Source organism: Peromyscus maniculatus, chromosome 10, assembly GCF_049852395.1.
Source record: "Peromyscus maniculatus bairdii isolate BWxNUB_F1_BW_parent chromosome 10, HU_Pman_BW_mat_3.1, whole genome shotgun sequence".
Lineage (NCBI taxonomy): Eukaryota > Metazoa > Chordata > Mammalia > Rodentia > Cricetidae > Peromyscus > Peromyscus maniculatus.
In genome coordinates, this window is record NC_134861.1 from 95,043,701 (window position 1) to 95,069,790 (window position 26,090).

Consider the following 26,090-nt stretch of genomic DNA (forward strand, 5'->3'; position numbering starts at 1 on the left):
AAGTGGGTCACTGGGGCTAGAGAGATGGCTCAGCCGAGAAGAGTATCCTGCTCTTGAAGAGTACCTGGGCTTAGTACCCACCATCCAAATGGCAGCTCACAACTATCTGTCACTCCAGTTCAAGGAGATCTGACCGTGTCTTCTGGGCCCTGGTGTCACCAGGCCCAAACCTGGTGAACATATGTGCACGAGGGCACTTATACACTTGCATAAAGAATGAGTATTTTAAAAGAACTTTTAAATTTTATTTAAAATACCATTCCATCATTTACTCGTTCCCCTCCTCCCTCAAGCCCCCTGATGTCCTCTTCCTCCAGTTCTTCTCATCCCCCCCTCTCAAATTCGTGGCCTCCTTTTCTTTGGTTATTGTTATTACCCATATATACCTCTATAAGTACAGCCCATTGAGTCCCTTTAGAGTTGGTTGTCTGTATATGATTTCAGAGCTGGCCACTGGTATTGGATAAATAGGGTCCTCAACAATGGGAAAAATTGATTCTCCCTCTTTGGGCAGTTATTAGTTGCCTATAGTTCTTTGTCTAGGGGTGGGGGCCCGGACATTCCTGCCTTCCTAGTTAGGATACCTATTAGTGTTGCCATTATTTGGGTCTGGTAGGTATAGCTTCTGTATCATTTCTAGGAAACACAATCCCACAGTAGACTGCTGTGGGATGGTCTGTATGTCAAATTGCTCTGATTGGTCAATAAATAAAACACTGATTGGCCAGTGGCCAGGCAGGAAGTAGATGGGACAAGGAGAGAGGAGAATTCTGGGAAGCGGAAGGCTGAGGCGGAGAGACACTGCAGCCACCGCCATGACCAGCAGCATGTGAAGATGCCGGTAAGCCACCAGCCACGTGGCAAGGTATAGATTTATGGAAATGGATTAATTTAAGCTATAAGAACAGTTAGCAAGAAGCCTGCCACGGCCATACAGTTTGTAAGCAATATAAGTCTCTGTGTTTACTTGGTTGGGTCTGAGCGGCTGTGGGACTGGCGGGTGACAAAGATTTGTCCTGACTGTGGGCAAGGCAGAAAAACTCAAGCTACAGTAGACTTCTTGTTACTCTGGATAGTACAGTCTTTCCATCCCTTCTTACTCAATGTTCTTGAGCCTCAGCTGCAGAAATTGTGCTGTTGATGCATCCACTGGGGACTGAGGATCCTGCAATAAGTTGTTTTCTGCATTTTGGCAAGTTATGGTTTTTCTAAGATGGCCTCTGTCTGCTGCGAAGAGAAACTTCTTTGATGAGAAGTGATCTGTAATGCAAATATAAGGGTACATATTTAGAGTACAGTTGTGGCAGGCAGTCCTATCCTAAAATTCATGACTTTAATAGCCTTGAGTAGTTGGTAGTTGGTGAGGTTTTAAGTACCAGGCATGATTTCCCTACTAGTGAATGGACCTCAAGTCCAATTAGAGAGCTGCTGGTTACCACCAAGATACAAATGCCTCTATTACACAACTAAGGATGTTTTGCCATGCTCACCATTGTCGTGGACCAAAGGTTTCAGAGTAGGGTAGGGTGGCTGATTGCTTCCCTCATTTGGTAGCTTGAATATAACCTCTGCTGTTATAAAAAGCTAATATAATGAAAGCCTCCCCCCTTCCCAGGGAGGGGCCTTTCAGTCAGATCTAGCTCAAATATTCCAAGTTCTGTGCCAGAAGTACATGCTCTCTTCAAGAAGGAGGAACTGCAGAAACCAGGAAAGTAAAGGAGGACCATGAGGGGAGAGAGACCCAGAGGGAGGAAAAGAGGAAAAAATATTGTTTAAAATAAGCCATATCTGTGAAGTATTAAATTCTTTCTGCTACTTGGCAGGAACTGAAAAGTAGTTCTTTTTCTTGCTTGGTGACTTACATGACTCACCAAAGAAAATGGCTTATGGATTGTTGCCAGACCAGTAAATCTGATGAAGAAATTTTCGTGTCAGTAGTAAACATTTTTGGCATCCTGTGGATTATATTAATTAGGCAGACATATAGAATTTATATACTGTTTTATCCTAGCTAACTCTTTGGCCAGCATTATGGAATGGAATTTATCGTAGATTCTTTATTCCCAAATCTTTAAATACATTCTCTTGTAGCTTCAGTGTTGAGCTGTGGACATCATAGTTGGGGAAGTTTGTCAGCTTTGTGTAGGAAAGTTGAGTGGTTAAAGGAACATTTGTGATTTGACATGGTCCTGTAGTTACTAATCCAAGGTTCCTTAGACTACCGTGTCAAATCACACCTTTATTCCCAAGGTCAAACAGGATTTAGGACACTGTTTGAGCTCTGAATGTATTTCTGATAATGTATTACCTCCTTTTCCTTTATTTTTAGCATGCGCTCTTATCTTGCCATGTTCAGTTGGAATTACTGGGAGAAAATACATGTACCAGCTTCCAGAAAAAGCTATGTCTTTAATAGGATGTCAGTCTTAAATGTAAACTGAAAAAGTCATGACAATGTGAACATCTGGGCCATGTGATAATCTCCTTGGTGTTTGTAAACATTCTAAATGCACTAAGTTGGAAGAAAGGATCGATACTATTACACTCGGTTATAAACCATGATTGATCTCTCCTTTCTGTATGGCATCAAAGGTATAATTTCATCAGGGAGACACGCCAAGCCCACCACTGCCACACCCTTTGGAAATCAGCATAGATCTGGGCAGCAGGATGGATTTCTTCTGCAGTGTTAGGAGCATCAGGAGATTTTCCCCCCTGATTTCAAAAGGGCCAGCTGCTCTGATGTTTGGAGAATATTCCCATATGTTTTGAATGGAGAAAAATGAAATGAAGCCAAACCAAAGGCTTCTGACTTCATAAAAGAGACAAAGCTTTTCAAAACTTTCTCAACCAGAAAGTTTATAATTAGAGTATTAATTTCCTGGAGGGAATTTCTAGTTCTTTGTATAACTTAAAGGACAACTTTTTGATCTATTCTCTCATAGGGTTTTGTTTTGAACTTGGAATTAATGGTCCAATGAACCAAAAATAGCCCCCAATGGTTGGCTTAAATGCTAATTTGAGAGTCACCAGAAATATATCAAGCATGAATGAATAGTGCTCAAAACTCAGAGTCTCACAGCCATCAGAGAGATGTCCAAATGTACTTTATGGATGAGTGAGGTCATGTGTGTATGTGAGCTCACTGCTCTGAAGATACTGGTCTCACTGGTGCTAACAGTAGACTGTATAAAGTTTAAAGGAGAACAGGCCATCTTCTATCCCAAGAACCCACCACTGTCCCAAATGGACTGCAACCTATGAATCAGTCTGGGGAACTTCCCAAAAACTCTAATTATAAAAAATCAACCATCTTTTCTCGCACCTATGGTGATAATTTTTCTATTAATCCTTAAAGTCTCTTGAGATTCTGTGAAGCAAAAGAGGAGTCAGCCAGGCTTAGAAAATTTACACAAACTTGGCTGAAAGCTGGATCAATATGGGAAGATGTGCTTTCCAGGGAAATTTGTCTGGAGGTGACCTCCACACCTGGAAATTATATATAGACTTGAACCTAGGAAGTGTGTATTATGCTTTAAGTTTGAAGAAGGGTTAACCTGAGCTAGTTGTTTGAGACAAAGAAGAAAACAGATATAGATTATGGGTTACTTCCTTGTGTTTATTAAGACAGTAGAAACGAAAGCCTCATTTGAAATTCTAAGGTTCATAGGTATTCTCTAAGCTTGCATTTTTAATAGTTTTAGGATTTATTTATTTATGTGTATGCAGACGGATGTTTTACCTGCATGTGTGTATGCGTACCACATGTGATACTGGTGCTTATGGAGATCTGAAGAGAGTGTTGCATTCCCTGGTACTGGAGTTACAGATGATTGCGAGCTGTCATGTGGGTGCTGGGAACCATACCTGGATCTTCTGCAAGAGCAGCAAGTGCTCTTAACCACTGCTTCCTCTCTCCAGTCCCTAGGCTCCCATTTTAAATGGAAGAAGATGATTATATATATATATATATATATATATATATATATATATATATATATATATATTTGTCTTCTCTCATTTTTGAATACTCATATGAAGGAGCTTCCTGCACAATTGCTTTCTTGGCTGAGATTAAATATCCAAATGTAAAGGATCTGTTGGTTTTTGGAGTTGGATGCATCAGTATCTTATTTAGGGTTTCTATTGCTGTGATAAAGCAACATGAACAAAAACAAACCGCCAAGAAAGGAGTTTATTTTAGCTGACAATTTTACATTACAGCCCACCATTGAAGGCAGCCAATGCAGGAACCTGAAGTCACGAACTGAAGCCAAGACTATCCAGAAACACTGCTTACTGCCTTGCTCCTCATGGCTTGCTCAGACTGCTTTCTTATACACTTCCAGGACTACCTCCCCAGGCGTGGCTCCACCCACAGTGGGTGGGGCTTGCTCACATCAATCATTAATCAAGAAAGCACCCCATAGGCCAATCTAGTAGGAAAAATTTCTCAGATTCCCTCTTTTCAAATTACTTTACCTTGCATTAAGTTAACAAAAAACTAACCAGGACAGTCACATTTAATTTAACTGGGAACAGGGCTATCTATTAGTTGTTTGAGTAACATGGTTAATATGGCTTAATTGTTTGTAATGAAACTAATAAATGACAGTGAAGACATTTGCGGCCACAGGAGGCTAAGTATATTCCAACAGTTGATCATCTTATATTTTTAGCAGTTTCTTTTAGAAATGTTTTATTTTATGGCTCAAGACACTAGAACTCAGACAGCTTGTGTTGATTTAGGTAACTGAGCTAGTAGATTGGGAACCAGGAAGAGAAACTTGCTTTGCCTGCTGCCAGGTACTGCTGCCTTTATGCTCCATTATGCTGTTTTCTTCATTACAATGTCTATGGACACAGTGGCAAAGAAGGTACCATTTTGCTCTTTTAAGATTTTGTGTGTGTGTGTGTGTGTGTGTGTGTGTGTGTGTGTGTTTCTGTGTGGTTATGTTTCTCTCTCTCTCTCTGTTTATCTTTGTGTATGTTTCTCTGTGAATGTGTGTGTGTGTGAGACTTTGTGTGTGTTTGTCTGTGTCTTCTGATGTGTATGTGTGTGTGTATGTGTGTGTGTATGTGTGTTTCTATGTATGTAAGTGTGTGTTTCTGTGTGTTGGTGTGTGTGTGTATGTCTAGGTGTGTGTGTGTGTGTGGAGGGGGTATATGCCACATGTGTTCTGGTACCCACAGAAAGCAGAAGAGGGAGTCAGATCCCACAGAACTGGAGTTACAGAGTCTTAGGATCTATACACCCAATGTGCATTCTGGGTACCAAAGTCTGGTATTCTGTAAGAGCAGTACATACTCTTCACTGAGGCTTCTCTCCTGTTCCAAGATGGGACCATGTTGACTTAAAAGAGGGTCAGATCTTCAGTCCACTTGTTTTGTTTTCCACATTGGTATACCTCTATCTTCCATTTCTTTTTCCCTTTGGCGGTAAGAACATACCCCTTCATGGCACCACAGAGCCTTGCACATATAAAGTTATGCTGTTTTTTCTTCAGAGACAGGAAAACATCATAGTGCATGAAAGAATAAAGGGCATGCAATGCTTGCACAAACACAGAAACATAATTATAGCATCTCTGTTTCTAGCTTAGGCTAAGGAGGAGTTTTTCTGGAAGCACTCTAACTCGGTCTCTTGGCTGACTTCTTTCACATGAAGGGGGCATGGGGAACAGACTCAACTGGAAAGTAGACGCCGTCTTGCCTCACACCACCCACTGCCTCCCCTTCCAGCTGAATCTTCGCTGAGTCCAATTGTTTAGGACCCAGAAATCCCTCTGTGTATAAACACCCCCTTGGAGCACCAGGCACTGGATGTTGTCATGAGTGCTGCTGAAGAGATGTGTATCAGAATGATGGAGTGGAGGCACCAGAAGAATCCTGAGCTGTCAATCAAATCACGCCATGCTTTGTGCATATGGAGCCTGCAGCTTGCCTTTCGTAACTAGGGCTTCTCACAGCTAGGGACAGTCTCCTGCGAAACAGCACATCTTCTACTGCACTTTCAGGCTTTTTAATTTAAAAAATTAATTTAGCTGGACATGATGGTGCATGTCTGTAATCCGAGCCCACAGGAGACAGAGGAATGAGAATAAGGAATTTGAGGCCAACATAAAGTACACACATTCAAAAATGTCCTTGTTTACATGTAGAAATGCTGTCAGAAAACATGTGGAAAATGACCTGGGCTGTAACTCAGCCCTAGAACGCTTGCCTGACATGCAGCACAAGTCTTTTCATCCCAGCATGCAAAGCAAATGAGCGAAACACATTTTATTTCTTTGATAACTGGTTCTATGATGCAATCAATTTACTCTGTATAATTACATATTTGTGTGATGCATGTTTGTAGGTGAGTGTGTGTGTGTGTGTGTGTGTGTGTGTGTGTGTGTGTGTGTGTATGTGTGTGTATGTGTGTGAAGAATGGGACATGCTGGACATGATGTAATGTGTGAACCTATGGTTTATCTCAGTCATGAAACTTCATACGGGCTTTTATACTTTGTAAGTCAAGGTATCATATTTTTAAATTTTTGATGTGGAAAGATAGCTCGGTGTTTAAGAGCATTCATTGCTCTTCCAGGGGACCCAAGTTCAATTCACAGTGGCTGCATGGAGGCTTACAATCACCTGTAGCTCCAGTTCCAGGGAATCTATGCCATCTTCTGGCTTTCACGGGTGCTGCATGCATATGGTGCATAGATATAGATGTAGGCAAAACGCACATGTACATAAGCCCTCAATAGGCATGCCTGCCAACCCGTTGTTACCTAAAGAGTCTTGATTATTAAAATAGCTAAAGGTACTTAAAAACACCATGATCAGTCTGAGATTGTACCAGCTAGTCTGCTTCCAGGACACTGATGCCATGTCTTGGTCAGCTGAGGCCACTGGGAAATACCATAGACATGGTGGCTTAAGCAGCGGGAGCTTACATCTCACAGTTCTTGATGCTGTAGTTCAGTAGAGATAGATGAGAGAGAGGGGATGAGGTGGAGAGAGAGAGAGAGAGAGAGAGAGAGAGAGAGAGAGAGAGAGAGAGAGAGAGAGAGAACGAGGTGGAGAGAGAGAGAGAGAACCCATGTTCTCAAGTTCTTTTATAATCAACACTAATCCACTCACCCAGCATAGCCCTTAGGGGTTGAGATGTAGCTCAGTTGGTAGCATGCCTGCCTTGCATGTATGACATTGAATTTGATTCCCAAAGCAGAATAAACCCAGTGTGGCGAAGTTTGCCTGTGATCCTGGCACTTGGAAGGGGAAAACAGGAGGATCAGAAGTTCAAAGTCATCCTCAGCTACACTGTGAGTTGGAGTGTGTAGGACCCACCCCCCACTTTTTCCCCCAGGGTACTCTTGAGCAGGGAGAAGTGGGAAATATTTAGATAGACGTATAGAGGGACAAAGACAGACGAAAACACAGGATAGCTTCGGGAGGGCCTGGGTCAAAACCACCGGTCCCTTCTGTTTCTGCTAAAGGGCTTTTAAAGGAATGCTAAGGGGTGGAGCAAAAGACCTCCCCCTTGCTAGATCAAAGCATACCACAGGCACAGCCAAGTGCAGACCCTTCCAAACACCTGGTAACCACGCACGTGGTCAATCCATCCTCTTATGTAGCCCTGCTGTGTAAAGTAAGCTCAGATCTTACTAGGAAACATCTGTGGACCCCAACACTGGAGGACAGCCAGTAAACCTGTGTAAAGAAAGAGAAAGTAAGAAGATCAAAGTTTTCACAATCTAAATACCTCCCGGGTCCCAGGTCCTAACATTTTTTTTTTTTTTTTTTTTTTTTTTTTTGGCATGGAGACAAAGTTTCTGACACATGATGCTGGGGGAACACATTCATATCATAGTAACACTATCCCTACCATTGGAAGATGTATGCTTTCCTCTTAGTCATTTCCAAAAGCCCTCATTGCCAAACACTATAACAGATGGGACAAGAGCTTCAACATACAGAATTTGGGAATACACAAACAGAATTCACAGTATGTTGGGGGAAAAGACCTGGTCTCCTGGGCTAGAGACAGAGCACAGCTTATTATTTAATCCATTATATTGCTTATCAGAGTCGATGCCCATGCCAGATCATCAGATTTCTCTCCCGGGTCCCTGACCCTGAGTTCCCACATGGTTTTGTGAACAGGGCCAGATGATAAATGCGGATGTACAGGGCTGATGAATCAAGTGGATACCGAATTTAGGGAATCAAGTTTTTGTGTGGGGTGGAGAGTAAACACATTCATCCTCTACCTCGGTGGGAAAAAGTCTTCCATGGCTCTGCAAACATCCTTTCGAACGTTGTCTGGCATGAGGAGCTTGCAAACATTAAGAATGGCAAGAGACTTGTGGGGAGCTGGTTCTCAAAGTTTATTTCCCTGTTTTCTATTTCTTGGCATCTGAAAAAGTTCTCCCTTTTTTAATACCACTACCATCTTAAACGCAGGACCAAAAGCAACACAGAGAAAAAAATTCTCATTGGTTACCCCAGTCGTCCTTGTGTTCAACTGGATCAGCTCTTTACAGATGGCCTGATTGGCTGTGTAGACACTGGCCACAAAGATTGCCAAAAATAACAGATGTGAAAGCAGCCTGTGGAAAATGTTTTCCCTGTGAACTAAGGTTTGAGGGTCAAAAGTGCAGACTGACTCAGGTGAAGTCTGCTTGGAAAGGTCATGACCTGGATACCTTGGGGCTTCCTTCCAAGACAGCCAGGTAGCAGATACAGCTGTCGGCCTACTGATGACTAGCTTCCTGGCCAGTGTGGGCTAGGCCTGTCCCCTCGATCCATTTTCTATGCTCATTGTCCTCTAAGAAGTTTGTCCTTTGTCATTGTCCAGATTCCATTGAAGGCGTCTGCAGGACTGAGACTGATTCTCTCCGGGGCTATGTCTCTGACTTCCCAGGTCAAACTTCTATTATCAGACAGTTCCTCTTCTATGGCTCTGGGTGTGGCCATAAGCCAGGGCTTATTGGCTGGAGTGTGATAATTATGGCTGCCATTGCTGTTAGTGTCAGGGCCTTCAAATTTCTTAGTGTTTCTCCTAACTCTACTCAGCCTCTTTGTCTTTTGAATATCTCCAGTCTAAATCTTTTGAGTTGTTTTCTATCTCTTTCTGGACTGGGACTGAAACCGTCATAGCTACAAAAAGAAAACTGAATGCCAGTCGCTAAGGTTTTAAGATCATTCTAAACATTTAGTCAGCTGTTTCTATGAGTCATGTAAGGCCTGGCAACAATGTTGTGAGGTTGAAACCATTATTACTCCCTTAATGATAAAACCACAGGGCAAGAATCTACCACTTGCAACAAGCAAAAGCTTAGACCAAAATGGGTGGATTGCAAAGCCTTCACCCTACACTCCACTTTAAGCCCCCCCCCCCACTGTAAGCCTCTCCTATCCTTCACTGTAAGCGCCCCCTCCACTGTAAGCCTCCCCCCTCCTCCACTGTAAGCCTCCCCTCCCCTCCACTGTAAGGCATATCTCTGGAACTCCGCTGCATTATACACTGAGACTTGACCATTGTCATCAGAGACAGAGGCAGCCTCTTGAGAGGGAAGAGCACAAAGGGGAGTCATCAGTGATGTTCTTCAATCCTGCATGGTCTTAGTCTAAGACTGTCCCTACCTATGGGTCAGGTGAAATTCATATTTTTAGGTTAATTCCCAGCTAACAGTGAGAAGGGCTATGGGGACGAAATCAGTAGTTTTTTCGGTCCAGGTTTGAAGCTTTAGAGTTGAATGTTGTTTATGACTAGATACGTATGTACATCCGAGAACAGAGAAATCATGACATACTGGGAGTACTTAGTGCGGCTCAAACCTCTCTAGAGTGTCAACATGTTTTAAAAGAGAGACACACATTAGTGAAATGAGTGGAATTGAACCAAACAGAATAAAAATAGTATGCACAGCTGGCTGCTGAACAGACTCTCGGATGTCTGGCACTGTTAACTTTCCTAAGCAACATTAAACGTGAAAACAAACAACAGCAACAAAACTCCCCATACCAGCTATTGATCCAAAACAGCAAAAATAGTTCATAACATACTGAGGTCATTAATGACCAAAGGAAAAACAGAGATAATAAAACTCAGTTCTCATTGCAACCAGACCCCAGAGGCTCTGAGGAAGTAACAAGGTAGTGAAAGATTGGCGAAAGAATATTCTGAATTATCTGTATCCTAGCTCATTCCAGAAAAGTGGCTGGTCATTCTCATCACAAATGTCAAGGGGCCAGAATAGAGACAAAAGTCATGAATGTGGGGAGAGACAGTGATAATGAGTGATGGGGGAAAGGAGGACAGAAGAAGCTGGTGACTGCCTGAGCTCAGCTCTGCAGCGAGGGACTCTGTGGTCACCAGCAGGCCTCTTCCCCAGCAGCTTTTCATCAGCCCACTGAAACCCTGCCATGATTCTTTTCTGATTGTCACAGAAACCGCTTTTGAGGAAAAAAAATAATATTTAAGAAAGGTTGCTCGCAATTGGTCCCACTTGGGGATCATTGACAACCATGCATACCCCCAAAATGCTTGAATTTGGAACACATGAAATGTCACTTAGGGCAGTCTGTACTTTGGAGCCTTTGTATCTGTCTCAGAAACATTTCAGGGGAAATGTCTCTGCATTCTGTCCCTCCAGAGCAGACATGAGTGCATCATGGTGTCACTTGTCTTCATGACAGTTGGGTCACCTAAAGAGAAGTTAATAATGTAGATAAACAAACTAGGGTGGGTGAGATACCTGGGTAGTGATGCCAGAAATCTATTGCTTCAGGGCTACAGAAAGTGTGGGGCATGGGTGGATGGAGGCCTGTGTGGAAAGAGCCTCCAGGGCAAAGATAAAGCCAACACAAGCTGACCCAGAGGAGTGGAGGGCACGAATGTCTGACCTCTCTCTCCTCCTTCCATCTTAGGGGAACTCTGCTCCATGCCAGTGCTGCCTGAAGGTGAGAGCACTAGGCATTTTGCTTGCTCTTCTGGCAGGTCAGTAAACCACAGTGGGGAAGGGTACGGTGTAGATTTGAGGAGGTGAGAGAAGACAGATATCTAGCTAATACCCTAAATTCTCCACATGAAACTTACTAAATTAAAGGTAGATAATAGGTAAGGCTTGTGTTGATTTTTAACAGACCAGCATGGAGATGTTGCCTGTACACAAAGAATAGAACTCCACCCCCAGGAGACCCTGACTCAGATAAATCTGTTTCCAAACTTTGTTCGTGCAAGCAGCTAAGTGAGCTTAAGTTGTATTTTGGTTGAGTACTGTTTAGCAAAAACAGCATAAAATGCTGCTGTAGCCAGTTCACTACTAGCTGAGAAGTATGCAAAAATTGCTTGACTGGACTTGCAGAGAAAGCAATAACACTAGAAGTTAATCACACATGGGGCAAACTTGATCCCCTACGGGAGATATTTTGAAAAAAGAAAAACTCATTCTCATCTGCTCAGAGGAGTACTGTGTAACTATGGTTTATGTTTTGAACTGTGAAACACATACCTTGTCATTATGAAAAAGCAGTATTTCGGAGTCAACAAAAGACTCTAGTCTCAGAACGACTGGCTTGGTGTCCTCAAGCAATAGCACCCTCCCCTTCTGGGAAATTCATCAATTTCTGCACGGCATGATTCCTTCATCTTTAAAGTGGCCATGGTTGCTGTGGGATGGTCTGTATGTCAAATGTGTTGCTCTGATTGGTCAATAAATAAAACACTGATTGGCTAATGGCCAGGCAGGAAGCATAGGTAGGACTAACAGAGAGGAGAATTGAGAGAACAGGAAGGCAAAGGGAGACACTGCCAGCCACTGCCATGATAAGCAGCATGTGAAGATGCCAGTAAGCCACAAGCCACGTGGCAAGGTAAGGATTTATAGAAATGGGTTAATTTAAGATGTAAGAACTAGATAGCTAGAAGCCTGAGCCATTAGGCCAAACAGTTTAAATAATATAAGCGTCTCTGTGTTTATTTTATAAGTGGGCTGTCGGACTGCCAGAGATCGGTGGGACCTGGAGAGAGAACTCTCCAGCTACACATGGTTATGTTGATGAAAAGGCTCTCTTGTTTACTGAGCCCCTGTTTGCTGCTCCGAATTATGCTGAGGTTTCTGTGTGCTTTTCTCAGTCACCTTGGAAGAAGACTTGCAACATTACAGTCATTTTTCTAAGCAATAAGTGAAAATGTCAAGTCACCTGCTGTATCTCACACCCAAGGGAAGGTCCTGGCACATATCCTGGTGATAAGTGCTTGGTAAATCCTTGCTACTGAGCTCCCTTACTAAACTGTTAATGTTAATTGTGTTAGTCTGTGCCCTGGGGTTAATAGGAAGATGAACTGCCTCCAGAACTAAGCTACTGTGGCTAGGTTCATGTGTGTGTGTGTGTGTGTGTGTGTGTGTGTGTGTGTGTGTGTGTGTGTGTGTGTGTTGACTTTATAAGCTCCCATTAAAATAAAATACAATGGTAACTACTAAAAAGTAATTGTAAAAGATGTGAGGCCACACATCTACAGTTCAAACACTTGGGAGGCTGAGGCAGGAAGATCCTGAGTTTGAAGGCAGTCTGGGCTATGTATTGTGTCCCAAGACAACATGGAGTACAAGACAGCTTGGACTACAAAGTGGGATCTTGTCTCCAAAGAAAAGTGATTGCACAAACTCCAAAGGTACTACATTGTACATATTTATAGTCATTTAGTTTAGGAATGGATATGTTTATATGCATGTTTCTGATTTACTCTCAAGCTTTTATACGCTTAAAAGTGAAATACCTCGGAACCATTCAGAGAGAAATAGACACATGCTTAAAGCATTGACCTTGAAGAGGCAGGCTTTGGAGTTTGGGGAAGCACAAAACATCATCTTTCATTTACTCAGACATGGGAAGTTTATTAAGCTCCCATTATATTCCAGGGATCAGAAATGATAAAATGCTTCAGAGAACACACACACACACACACACACACACACACACACACACACACACACACACACACACACACAGTGTTTGTAAACTGAAAATGCTATTCTGAAAGATGTAGGCCTGGTGCTGGTAACCTGTAATAACAGAACACGAGAGAGCTTCTGGGTGACTGACATGTTCTGTATCCAGATAGGGTTTGGGTTCCACATAGGACACAGTGCAAAATAAAAACGGCTTCTTACGACAAGGCTTTTAAGAAGGTCTGGGGAGAAGGCTCAGTGGGGGCTTGCTGTTCTTCTAGGGGGTGTCTGGAGTTGGGTTACCTGTACCCACCCACATCAGGTGGTTCATAACCACCTACTGACTCGAGTTTCAGGGCATCTGGTGCCCTCTTCTGGCTTTCATGGACACAGACACAGACACAGACACAGACACACACAGACACACACACACACACACACACACACACACACACACACACACACACACACACACACAATAGTAATCTTAAAAAGTCATTTATGGGATTTTCTGAATGGCAGTTAGCAAAGCATTACTTCAAGTTCTGTCTCCTGTGCCCAGCACAGGTCACACACCCATGATACTGGCCACCCAGAGTGCATTTGTCAAGTCATTGAGTGGATATGTAAATAAGTTATATCTTAATATAAAATTGAAAAATCTAGGGAAAATGAACAATAAAGTTGGGTATAGTCAGAATAAGATTTTGCCTGGATGTTTAGAGGAACCATCTGTGTAAATAATTAATACACTCCCAGACACTGTGTGTGTGTGTGTGTGTGTGTGTGTGTGTGTGTGTGTGTGTGTGTGTGTTCCATGTATGGTTGTCACATCAAGACTTATAGGTGGAGGAATTTTCTGCTACCCTCTCAGCCTATGGCTGTATCCCTGTATCTTAAGGACAAATGTCATTTTTTACTCTAGGCTATCTGGCTAAGAGTCCCTGAGTCCTCCCTGGCATTCCAAAGTGCTACCTTAGGTCTTGTTCCCTGCTTAAAAATGTAAAAGTGTAAATACTTTTACTATATAACAAGATTTGATGTGAATTTTAAGAAATACCTTCACTCTAAAAATTTTGTTGAAAACAAAACGTTGAAGATGCCGTGTAGAGAAGCCAGCCTGTCTCTGTTTTCAGGGTATATCACTAGCAATACCGCTGAATTGGCTTTTAACAATCCATAGTCATCAATGAGATCCGGCTAAAATAATGCATAGTGATTCTCTACTTAAGTGAAGATGTGGCAATCGGTGGAGGGGACCGCAGTGTACGAGTGGTGTTTGCAGAGGCTGTGGCCATATCCGTGTCCTGTGCTAATGAAGGAGGAAGACTGGCCGGGAGAGGAGACACAGCCCCCACCTGCATCCCTCAAGTATGTGACGCTATCGCAGAGGGTGCAGTGCGCCACACTTTGATTTTTAAATTGCTGCTCAAAGTAGATAATTAAAGTTTTCTGTAATTTAGGAGTTCTGCTGGTTTATGACTTCCTGAGAAGCAAACCAATTATCTAGGAAAAGGTTATTTTGCTTTTTTCAATTTGGCAACTAACTGTGCTTTATTATATCTTGCCTGTAGCTTACGTAACTGAAATTATTCACCATTTCTCAATTACCTAAAAGACAGCCGATTTCTTGGGCTTATTTTAATATATATATATAAAACACCTGATTTTTTTACACTCTCTTTTTTCATGAAAAACTTTTTGTTGTCTTCATTTTTTTTTAATAATATGTGATCTTCAATAAGATTGTCAGTACTTTTTTGAATTTGAACTACAAGAATCAGCCAGTATTGAGAGATTTATTAGTCGCCCATTTGCCCATTTTTGTGTTCCCATACATTATATTGTATATTAATATAATGTATTACATATATATCTTTCAAGAAGGTTCATGTTCGTCTTCATAGATGAAAAGAAACAGTTTATATAATTATATATGTGATTACATAGGTTTTCTGTAAAAAGAGAAAGAGGAGATTCTGGAGATTGCCATCCTGGTTTGTTTCCATTTGTATTATTTTCGTTTTTAGCCACACTAGATTCTCAAGGAGTTCGGCAATGTTTCAGCCCTATTTACATCCAGGACACTGCCCTGTGCCTATACTGCCTGTGGCTGCAGCAGGTTTAATTCAGCCACATTAAAGGAAGGACTAAGTCTGGAATTAATATTTTACAAGAACTGAGAAATTAAATTCGTTCTGAGGTTCATAAGGTAAATGTGTTTCATGATTAATCAATGGTAATTTTCCTTAAACTTCTTGAAATCAGCAAAGCTGATTGAGATAATTGACTACTTTTACCTCTTAAATACAGTATAAAGAAAAGTCGAATTCTTATTCAATTCACTGTAAACTCTGGTGCCTTTTATTCTCAGAAGACTTTTGAGTCAAATGAGGAGGTTGTTAGTGAGTGTGTCAAGGGTGGTATGACTCTCTGCTCTTCTTCCAATAGTGAATAATAGGCAGTGTGTTCAGAGTGACTGACAAATATCACCTACTGGATGGGACATTCCCTTGCCACTGTCCTTCATAAATGTTTGTTCTTGTGACCAAGAGAGAAGTCTCTGTGATTACTATTTGATTGCTTTTAAAAATCAGAAATAGCCCTATTGTTTTCTATTTGGGACTGTTTAAATTGAAGCAATGCCCCTTTGTCATGTAATCTGGACACCTAGAGACCTCACCTCTTCGTGACAATGTCCTGATAATTGCCAAATCAATATTTACCTGACTAAAACCTCTCATCAGATACTAAACACTCAGGCCAGCAAATCTCTTCCCAAACATGTCTGAGAGTTTTCCAAGCTATTCCCCATGCAGCCCAGAGTTTACCATTTCTATTGTTGCTGCTGCTTCTGCTACTGCTGGACACCTATGATGGATGGTGTCTGCCCACCAAAGACCTAGACTTCATTAACCAAGGGTTTAAACACAAGTTCAGTCTAACACAGAGCCTACATGGAGGAGAGATTCCATTACTATCTACATACCTGGAACCATATCTCCCTGAAGAACTCTGCAAATAGCTCTCAAACTTTCCATAATTTTTTTCTGTATAGTTCAATTCCTTTGCGCCCCTCCTGACTCCATTTGAATTTCACTTCTCTTTGTCCCCTTTTGCTGGTATCTTTGGTTCACTGAATATCTATGAATTCTGTAGGTGTCACCCAATTGGCCATAGATCAGAACTATTTTGTAATCATATGACTCACAGTATGACAAGTTTTTAGGTGGTATTGATATTGATTTAGATGTTCTAAGGAGTCTACAGGTGTTTTCAGCCATATAGGGGGATGTGAGTAGGTTAAATATGAGCATATGTAGAGTTTTGTATCCATGGAGACCCTGGATCACTGCACAAATCATACTCAAGTGGTCCTCAGCCTCTGTGTAGATCAAATAGTTAAGAGATAGGGAGTGTTTTGGAAAGATACCACACAGCTCTCATTTTCCAATCATGTCAATGTACTACCTATCTGGGATGGGATTCAGATGTGGTGACTGTGTGTACTCTGAGTCTTAAAGGCTCTGGGTGGGCAGGTATAACCAAGGAGTTTCCTCACATGTGTCAGATACACTCATCTGTGATCACAGAGCAAGGAGCCCAGGGGTGGGATGGATTCCCAAACATACCCTTGGGTAAATAAATCACTGTTACTCAAAGGATGTGTTATCAACCTCTAATCATAAAACAATGAGCCAAAATGTAAGGATGGGTCAGTGGTTACAAGTATATGCTGCTCTTGTAGAGGGCCCAAGTTCAGTTCCCAGCCTCCATGTCAAGTGCTTGCCAGTTGCCTGTGACTCTAGCTCCAGGGCATCTGGCACTCTTGTATGGCCTCTAGGGGCACCCACATGCACATAAAAATGAAATCAATTTAAAAAATGTACCCAAGTTAATTTCTTGTAAAGATTAAAGCAGGTACCACAGGAGTCTTTTGAGAGTGAAGGCTGTGAAGAGCCTGGAACCAGCTGCCCAGAGCCTGTGCTCTGTTTAGTTGATTCTTGCTTTATTATGCTGTCTGTTCTCCAAAAATTGTGGTTTACTTAAACACTCATCTATTTTTTTTTCAATCTCACTTGAGGCAGGTGTAGTTAGAAGGTTTCTCTGGTCCTGCCTGGCCCCACGGTCCCACAGCTGCTTATACAACAATCACTCAGAGGCTTAATATTATTTACCAATTGCATGGCTTATGGCAGGCTTCTCACTAGCTAGCTCTTTCATCTTAAATTAACTCATTTCTATTCATCTGTAAGTTGCCACATGGCCATGGCGTTACCAGTCTGGGTCTGCTGGCATCTTGCTGCTCCTTTCAAGGTGGCGACTGGTGTCTCTCTAGACTCTGCCTTTCTCTTTCCTGTCTCTCTCCTTGGATTTCCCACCTGCCTCTAAGCTGCTTTGCCATAGGCCAAAGCAGCTTATTTATTAATTTATTAACCAATGGGAACAACATATATTCATAGTGTACAGAAAGACATCCCCTAGCAGGCAGACTTTTGTATAGAAGAGGCTGGCTGATGCCATGTCAGGGGCTCCTTTTTATTTTTTAATTAATTAATTAATTTTAATTAGGAAATTTTCCGTTCATCCTGCATATCAGTCAAAGATTCAAAGGCTCTTTTAAAGATTCTTCTCTATTACGTTAGATGTGGCTATAGCTGAGTCGCCCAGTGTTACCTAGGCTTCTCTGCCGTGGGAAACAGGCATCTCATTGTCCCAAGAGACGATGAGAACACAGGAAAGCAGGCATCAATCTTCGGGAAGCATTAATATCCTTCAGATTATTTGCCTGGTGTTTGAAGCTGTGGCAAGTCAGGAACAAATTTGGATTCGGATATGTTATATGCCAATTCTCGAGGCCAGTGGCACATGAGGCAGAATCATAGAATTAAAGGCCATTGGGGCTGCAAAAGGTCTTCTGCATCAGTGGCTTCCCAATTGTGCAAACTAAAAACCTATAAAAAAAGAACATCTTACCTCCTGACTCAGTATCCTCAAGAGTCTTATATGTCTGTGTCTGAGAAATAAGGTGACATGCTCATATACACAAAACTAATAATAATCTGCCAGGTACTTTCAGGAAACCTAGTCTTAAGCTCCACTTGGTTCCTGACTCACTACATTAATTTGGCATTTCACCTATGGCTATGGCCAGAGGTAGAAAGTACTATTTTACCTTACTCCCATCAACCTTTCATTCAGAAGAGAAATTATATAGCTCAAGTAATTAAGTGGGTTTCACAACCTGTCAGCTGCTTGGCGCTAGAACCCCGGTCTTCTGGTTTTGCCCACCATGTTCTCCTCAACATAATGCATAATCAGTTGCCTAAGGCCTTAATTAGTTTCTATGTTTCTGTTGGATGATGTACATGTTGGCTGCTTCAGGACCATAACTCTAATCGCACAGGAATTTTGAGTATGAATAGGCATTAAAACACTGTTGTTTAGACAATAATACATGCAGAAATTTGCGTTGTACCCTTAGCATGCAAAAAACAGGCAGGGACTCTGTGAGGAGTGTAACGGGGGAATACTGCTGAGAACTAGAATTTGGGGTTTCTTGCCCCCCTGCCCCCAGAGTTAGGTTTGCTTGATTCTCAGCCCCCCTCGGTGAGCCAGGGCTCTGTAGGACTCCAAGAAGAGTTACTACAAGTTTTTTTTTCTGTCAGTAGCCAAAGGCTTTCTTTGGGAAACTGGCACCAAACATCGTGGCTCCTGCCTGGTGTCTTGTCAGGCCTCGGTGTTGGTCGGGTAATCTCTCTTGCTTAAGTGCTGCTCCATCGCTTTCCTGCCCATCAGTGAGCCAACTGTCTGGCTTGCAGCATGCGTATTCGACTATTTCCCAGTGAGGTGTATTGAGTTGTACAGAGTTCCTTTGGTTACGATGAGTTCAGAAACAGACATTGCAAAAGCCAGTGGCGACCCATCAGTCTTTAAAATGTTGCCATCAGACCATTGGTCTCAGCACCCCTCTGTACTTGCTAGAACTACCTAGTCCTGAGCCTTGCTACAGATCAGCCTGGCAGGACTCTCAGGATGAGGCGAGCACACACGTCTTTTATGACCTTTTGCATGCACTAGCTGATGGTATGAGCAGACACGATGTCTGCTTTGCTCATCACTGTAGTTGGAATATCTGTGCCCCAAAATGCAGGATTAAAGCCTAGTGGTGTTGAGATGAGGCCTTTGGAAGCTGACTAGGTCAGGCCACTCCTTCCTCCATGAATGAGAGTCTGGTCCTCACAGAAGAGGCTCTATGTAGCACTGAGTCATCCTGCCTTTCTGCCATGTGAGATCATAGCCTTTTCCCTTTCCAGAAGATGTGGCAATAAAGCACCATCTTGGGAGAACAGAGTGGCTCTCAGAGAAATGAGCCTGCCCTCATCTTGGATGTAACAACCTAAGAACTGTGATGAACAGATTTTTGTTCTTTATACATTACCCAGGCTGAAGCATTTTGTTACAGCAGCATAAACAGAACAACGTACTCACCACGGTGTCTCTACTTACTAGCACATAATAGGCACTTAAGAGTCACTTGGTGAATAGAAAACCTTGCTCCCGTGTCCTCCTTCAGTGTCTCAGGCAACAACGATCTTGGTGAGAGTGTTCAGCCTCCAGAGCCCGAGGATCTTCACCACTTGGAGTTGTTTCAACTTGACTAAATTGCTCACCATCTCTGCGCCTGCACATGCCTATCTGCTGCAATGGAGATGGCAGTACTACCTATCCAACATTTGATTCTGGGGACCAAATAAGTTCATACATAAGAAATATGTCATTTAGAATGACACCTGTGTGGGAGACCAGCTCCCACATTTATTTACTCCAAGGACTCTTGAGGATTGAGGGATAAGAGGCTTAGATAGAAATTGAGAGGGGAGAGAAACAGAAACACAGGCTAGCCTTGGCAGGGGTTGGGGGTGGTGGATCCTTATCCACCTGCCTAGAACTTTATTCAAAAGGGCTTTTTATAACAATGCCAAGGGGAGGGGCAAAAGATACAGCCTTGCTAGATACAGCCAAGTGTAGACCCTTCCAAACACTTGGTACTCAGGCCCCTGGTCCAGTCATCCTCTTATGCAGTTCTGCTGGGTAAAGCCACTAGGAAACCTCAGTGAGCTCCAACACACCTGATAAATAGGAAGATATCCTTAACTGTGAGCCATACACTTGCCAATAAATGTTGGAAACTCTAGGGTGTGATTTGATTTAGTCCTTTACTTGTCAGGTTAGTTTAAGAAATGAAGTCATGAAAGGTCCAGTGTTTTATTTGCAACGTTTTTGAATGTGAACATGGTTTTAGATCCAGATATGTGAGAAACCAGTCACCCGGTAGCCTGTCCTCATCCCACCTCTCTAGTAAAAATGTCGCCCCCTTCTGTGGTGATAACTGCATAGTTCCCTGAACTTTGACAGCAGGCTATCAGGACTCATTGCCTTATATAATCATGCTGGTTCATGTAGTCATGGTCAAGTTGTTCCCTGACTATCACTGCCATAGCGTGCAAAGCACATAAGAAACAAATCCTACTTATTCATTTAACTCAGGATTTCTCAATCTCAGTATTGACATCTGGGGATGATAATTCCTCGTGGATTGGGGTGGGGGGCGCCTCTAATGTACATCTCGGGATGCTTAGCAGTCACAGTTGTCTAACTTTCTGTCCACCGTTTAGCCTCTCATCTCTCCTTCCATTTAAGCTGGAACAGACCAGAGCACTGATGCCCCTTTAAACGTACTGTGTCGTGGACCTAGAGAGTCACCTTCAGAAGTTAGAGGATTGCCTCAAAGAGCCTTAAAGCAGGCAAATGTATGGGTGAAATGATGTTAACAACTCCTCAACATTACAGCAATTTGGTTTTACAAAACCATTGTGCATAAGTCGGTGGTGGGATATGACACTTAGGTATTTTGTTTGTCACTTTTCATTGATGTGGCAACATTTTTGAGAAAGCAACTTTAGGAGGGAAGAGTTTGCTTTGGCTCATGGTTTTAGAGGTCTCAGTTCATGGCTGGCAGGAAAGAAACATGATGGAAGAACACAGCAAAGGGAAGTTGTTCCCCTCACTCCAGCTAGGAAGAGGGTATTTTTAGGGAGAAGATATGTCCTTCAAAATTGTGCCCCAATGACCTATTTCCTCTGTCTAAAGGCCACTTCTTAATAGCTCATTCATCAAAATCATCAAAGGGTTAACTGATCCGTAAAGATTGTACCCTCATGATCCATTACTTCATTGTAAGTATTGCTACCAACTGGGGACCAAGCTTTCAACATATGAGCCTTGGAGGACTTTCTGTATCCAAATTATCACACATATTTTCCTACAACACTTCATGCAATGTTTTGTGTGTAGTGTATGTTTACTACATATCTGTTAGGTTAATGAGTGAACAGATAGATGAATGGGTAGGTTAAAGAAGGAATAAGAATGAAGACGTCAAGAAGAAAACTTCTTTCCCTTAAAAAAAATAGAAAAATACAGTTGGAAATAATATTTATGTCATTTAAGCCAAAGTGACAATCTGTATATATTCCAAGTGATTGAAAAGGAAGCAACAATTGGGAAGAAAAATCCTGACTTAGATTCTTTAGTACTCAAAGGAGTCAAGCAATGGGAGAGAGTAGGATGGAGTCCCAGGCAGAAGGGCTCCCTGTAAAACTGTTAGAATATGGTGGATCAGAGGGAGAAAGCTAAATATTTTTAAAACAAATGCTGATTGTAGAAGAAATACAATGTACATATTTCTTTATTTTACTTGTTTTGTGTTTTGGTTGACCTTGAGTTCAGCTCATTAATTTCTCAGAATTGCCACCTACAAGTAGAATATTCAACACTAGACAGTAACACCTGCTGTTTGTCTTAGATTTATTTATTTTTTTATCCTGGCAGTATTTTCAGGGATTTTTTTCTAAAATACAGGTTTTCTTTCAGGAATGACAGCCTTAATCTACAGAAGGAGGAGGTATGTAGTCTATAATGCGAACACTGGCTTATGAGTTTGTGTTTTAGCTTTGCAGTCCTGCACACGGACACAAAGCATCTCTGGAGGTTCCCGGTTCCTGTTTTGAGTGAAGATATTCTGCGTTACCTGTGTCACTTCATGTTGCGTCCTAAAATTTGCAGAGTGTGAAAGCAACATATGACTTTGTATGGAACCAAATTCTGTTATTTTGCTTGACAAGGATAAGTTAAAGGCGACTTGCTTAATGAGTCAGCTGTGGGCAACAAAATGCAAACTAAAAACAGGGAGTGCAAGGCTTTGCCAATAGAAAAAGTAGCACTTTTTAATATCTGTTTTATTTTATTTTTCATAAATATTCCAATACATTAATTTTCTTTCTTCTGTCTCTGTCTCTGTCTCTGTCTCTCTCTCTCTCTCTTCTTTTTTCTCCCAAGACAGAGTTTCTCTGTGTAGCCTTAGCTATCCTGAAACTCACTCTGTAGACCAGGCTGGCCTTGAACTCAGAGATCTATCTGCATCTGTCTCCCAAGTGCTTGGATTAAGGACATACACCATCACTTCCTGGTTCACCAAATACATTAATTTTCTATGAATGTACTGGTGACCGCATCCTTGTTTCACATGGCCTGGATGGAGAATTTGCTCTGAGAGTAAGATGGACAGTGAGTTGACTACTGGCCAAGGTACAAGGCTGCTGCTTTTACCTTAGTTTATTAGCATGACAAAGAGGACTGGGCCGAGCAGGTGAAAAGTGAGTGGATGGGATGTGCTGGGGTGCTGCCACTTTCACACATCACTGTGGTGGTAATCTAATTGTACTGAAATGTGATTTTGATTGTATGTTAATAAATAAAGTTGCCCGGGGGTCAGAGCTATTAGAGCCATAGCAAGAGTGTGGCGGTGGTGGCACACGCCTTTAATCCCATAGATATCTGTGTGTTCAGGGATACAGCCAACATTGGAGACATATGCCTTTAAGACCTAGGGGGCTGTACATTCAGACAGTGACGAGGCAGTCACGTGTTTGGGTTTACAACCAATGAGAAGGCAGAACAAAATACTTTAAATAGACGAACAGACAGGACATCACGGCAGTATCCAGCCAGTATCCAGTGGTTAATGCTGAATCATGTGCCTTTTGGAAGCTCTCATTTTAAACAGCTGGAAGCCTGGTTCTCCACAGCACCATCTCTACACGGAAGGTTTAGCTGGACTTTCTAAGCCATGGATCCTTTGTTGTGCATCTTCTGTATCACTGATTCTTAACCACTCCTTCCCCAGTCAACAGTAAAACCATGTTTTGGTATTTTCATTTCAGAATTCAATTCCCAGCAACATTTTATAAATTACCCAATCACTTAAATAGTGGATTGATCTAAAAAGATGTGGTGATAGAGTTACCTCTGCTTCACCTGGCATATTGTAATGGCCCTGGAGCTTGTTTCAGAAATTTCTGTTATGTCTTAGGTTGGCAACTGGGTGATATATATATATAGTTGACATGTGTGATTAGTTTTATTAGCTCAATAAAATTGCTTAATAAAAGTCAAAGAAATAATTTTATATTACAGTTCAGTCAACTGAAAGAAAAAGGTTTGAGACACATTCCTTTGATGAGTTATGCGGCCCATTAGAAAAGCTGGATGTGCCAGCTAGCAGGCATCCAGCTGTGTTTGTAGAAACCATAGATTCAAAGTTCCTAGAAACCTGGCAGTGAGGCAGGGTACTCAGTGCTAATCCTCAGTGCTCTCAAAGGTGTGTCCCAATTACTGGCGAGCTGTTCTGCTTCACACACACTGTGCAGAGGCAGTATACATGCCCAGCCTTGGTGTGGCCTCCCAGTAGACTAGGTGTCGTCTATACAGCCCCACCCTACTGACTTCAGATTTGGGGCTGTGACATGGCTTGGCTGGGAAAATGTTCACAGATGTTCCACAAACTGAGATTCCAAATGCGTGTGCCTGGCTGGGTGTTTTCATTTGTCCGTCTGCCATCTAGATGGGGAGAGTGCTCAGGGAGGCTGCTGGCTGCATGATAAGAGGCATATAACGCAAACCGGACCCCGGAGTTGGCCCACAGCCTGGTGCAGACCCACAGTTGCCAAACTGCATGCTAAAACGAGTGTCTGCTGTGGGGAGCCACTGAGACGGGGGTTATGTGTTAGGTAGCATTATCATAAGGGAGTGTTGGCTAATATATATGAACATTTGTTTTTCTGAAACATTCAGTTTTTAGTGAGGCTTATACATTGCCCAGTTCTTTGAACAATAGATATACACAAGGAGACATGGTAAAGTCACCTCAGCCTCATTTCAATAGACATCAGGGTTTTTTTGTTTGCGGTAAGAGTGTGTGTGTGTGTGTGTGTGTGTGTGTGTGTGTGTGTATAAATATCTCCATATTGAATTGTAGAGAAAAGAGCAGAGAGCTTGTTTGAACTGCCCCTTCCTTTTTACATACATGTGTATGCGTGCACACACACACACACACACACACACACACACACACACACACACCACAGTGTTTCAATGGCACACTCAGTCTCCACAGAATGCCTGGCACAGATTGGGAAGACAGTGGAGTTCTGTTGATTTTGACAGTGCTAGGAATGGAGAAAGTGAGTGGACGTGTATGTTTCTTCTTGGGTTAGGAAAAGAACAGTTCGGGCCTGTGGGGCAGCTTTATTAGAAGTGGTTGCCTTGCACATGCTGGGTTGAGTTTGTTTTCCATGGAACAACAGCCAGGTGTGTTATTGTGCATCTGTAATCCCAGCTCTAGATGGAGAAGAGAGGGACCGAGACAGGACAACCCTTGGGACTCACTGACAAGCCAGTCAGGCTGAATCAGTGAGTTCCAGGTTCAGGGAGAGACCCTGTCCAAAAAGTAGTAGTGCAAAGTATCTGAGAACCCTGGCATTTTTCTCTGTCCTCTACACACATACGTGCGTGCACACCTTCACATGCACAATCACACACACGTACAATACATACATATATACACAAAATAAATCTATTTTGCAGATTCTAATGCAGCTTCTCACCTATTACCACCTGCATGCGCTGTTTGTTTCTCTCCAGCACATGTTGTTATGCTCCTTTTAGTAATGATCACAAACCTCCTACCTCTGGTAGGTTCAGCTCCATATAGGTCTTGGGACAGCCAGGGACGAAATGCGAGCAGTATGCCGACTATTTCCCAGATCCATCAGCAGGTGGGGCTATAGAGTTAGTCATGGTCTGCAAGGGTTAATGACACCTATCCACCAAAAGGCAATCTTACAGCTGCCTTTCCGTTGACTGGACTCGGTTGGCTCATGATTAAACTGTGTGTGTTTGGGGGTAGTAGTGGTGAGGGCAGGGAAATGCTTACTAGGCACCGATTTACTTAATGAGAACTCTTTCCCTCTCTAGTTTTTCAAATCCTTTTCTTTCTGGGAACCAGGCACTTTTCTATCTATAGATAAGTGTGATCCACCCTGGAAGTTTAGCATCCCAAGCAGGAACCTCTTCACCCAACTCAAAGCCATCCTGTGATGGTATCTGAGGTTCCTCAGGTGTCACCCTGGTGCCTCTCATACCTGAAGTGAGTGTCACATGTTTGATTACTGTTCCCTGGAGCACTGTTGCCCTTCACCACTGCAGGGTCTCCAGCAGGTCATAGAAGCCAATCAAAAATGCCAGCTCCTCCCAATGGATGCATTTTGAAGTTTTTTTTTTTTTTTTTTTTTTTTTTTTTTTTCTTGAACCACCAGTAGAAATACCCTTATGTCTCAGTCTGTTTGGCTGCCATGACAAATCCACAGTGGGTGCTTTGGGGCCCGGAGGCCAGAAGTTAAAATAGAAATGTGGTTCAGTTTCTTCCCAAGTCTCTCCTTGGCTCACAGCTGTCGCTGTTTCTGTTCACAGGGTATGTCCCCATTTTATCCTTCCCTGGGGGCACTGTCTCCAAAGACAGTCACATTCCGAGATAGAGGGCATTGAGAGACAGTGGGAGTATACCATTCTGTACACAGCACCACAGTGTCCTAATGGAAAGGTTTGCTTCTCAATTGTTTTGAATAAAACTTCTTTTGAAGCATCTTACTTGATTTTCCAGCACTGGTCATGTGACATGTAGTTTAAACACCATTGTACAACCAGAGAAAAAGAATATCCGCAGCCGTTTAAATTTCCAGC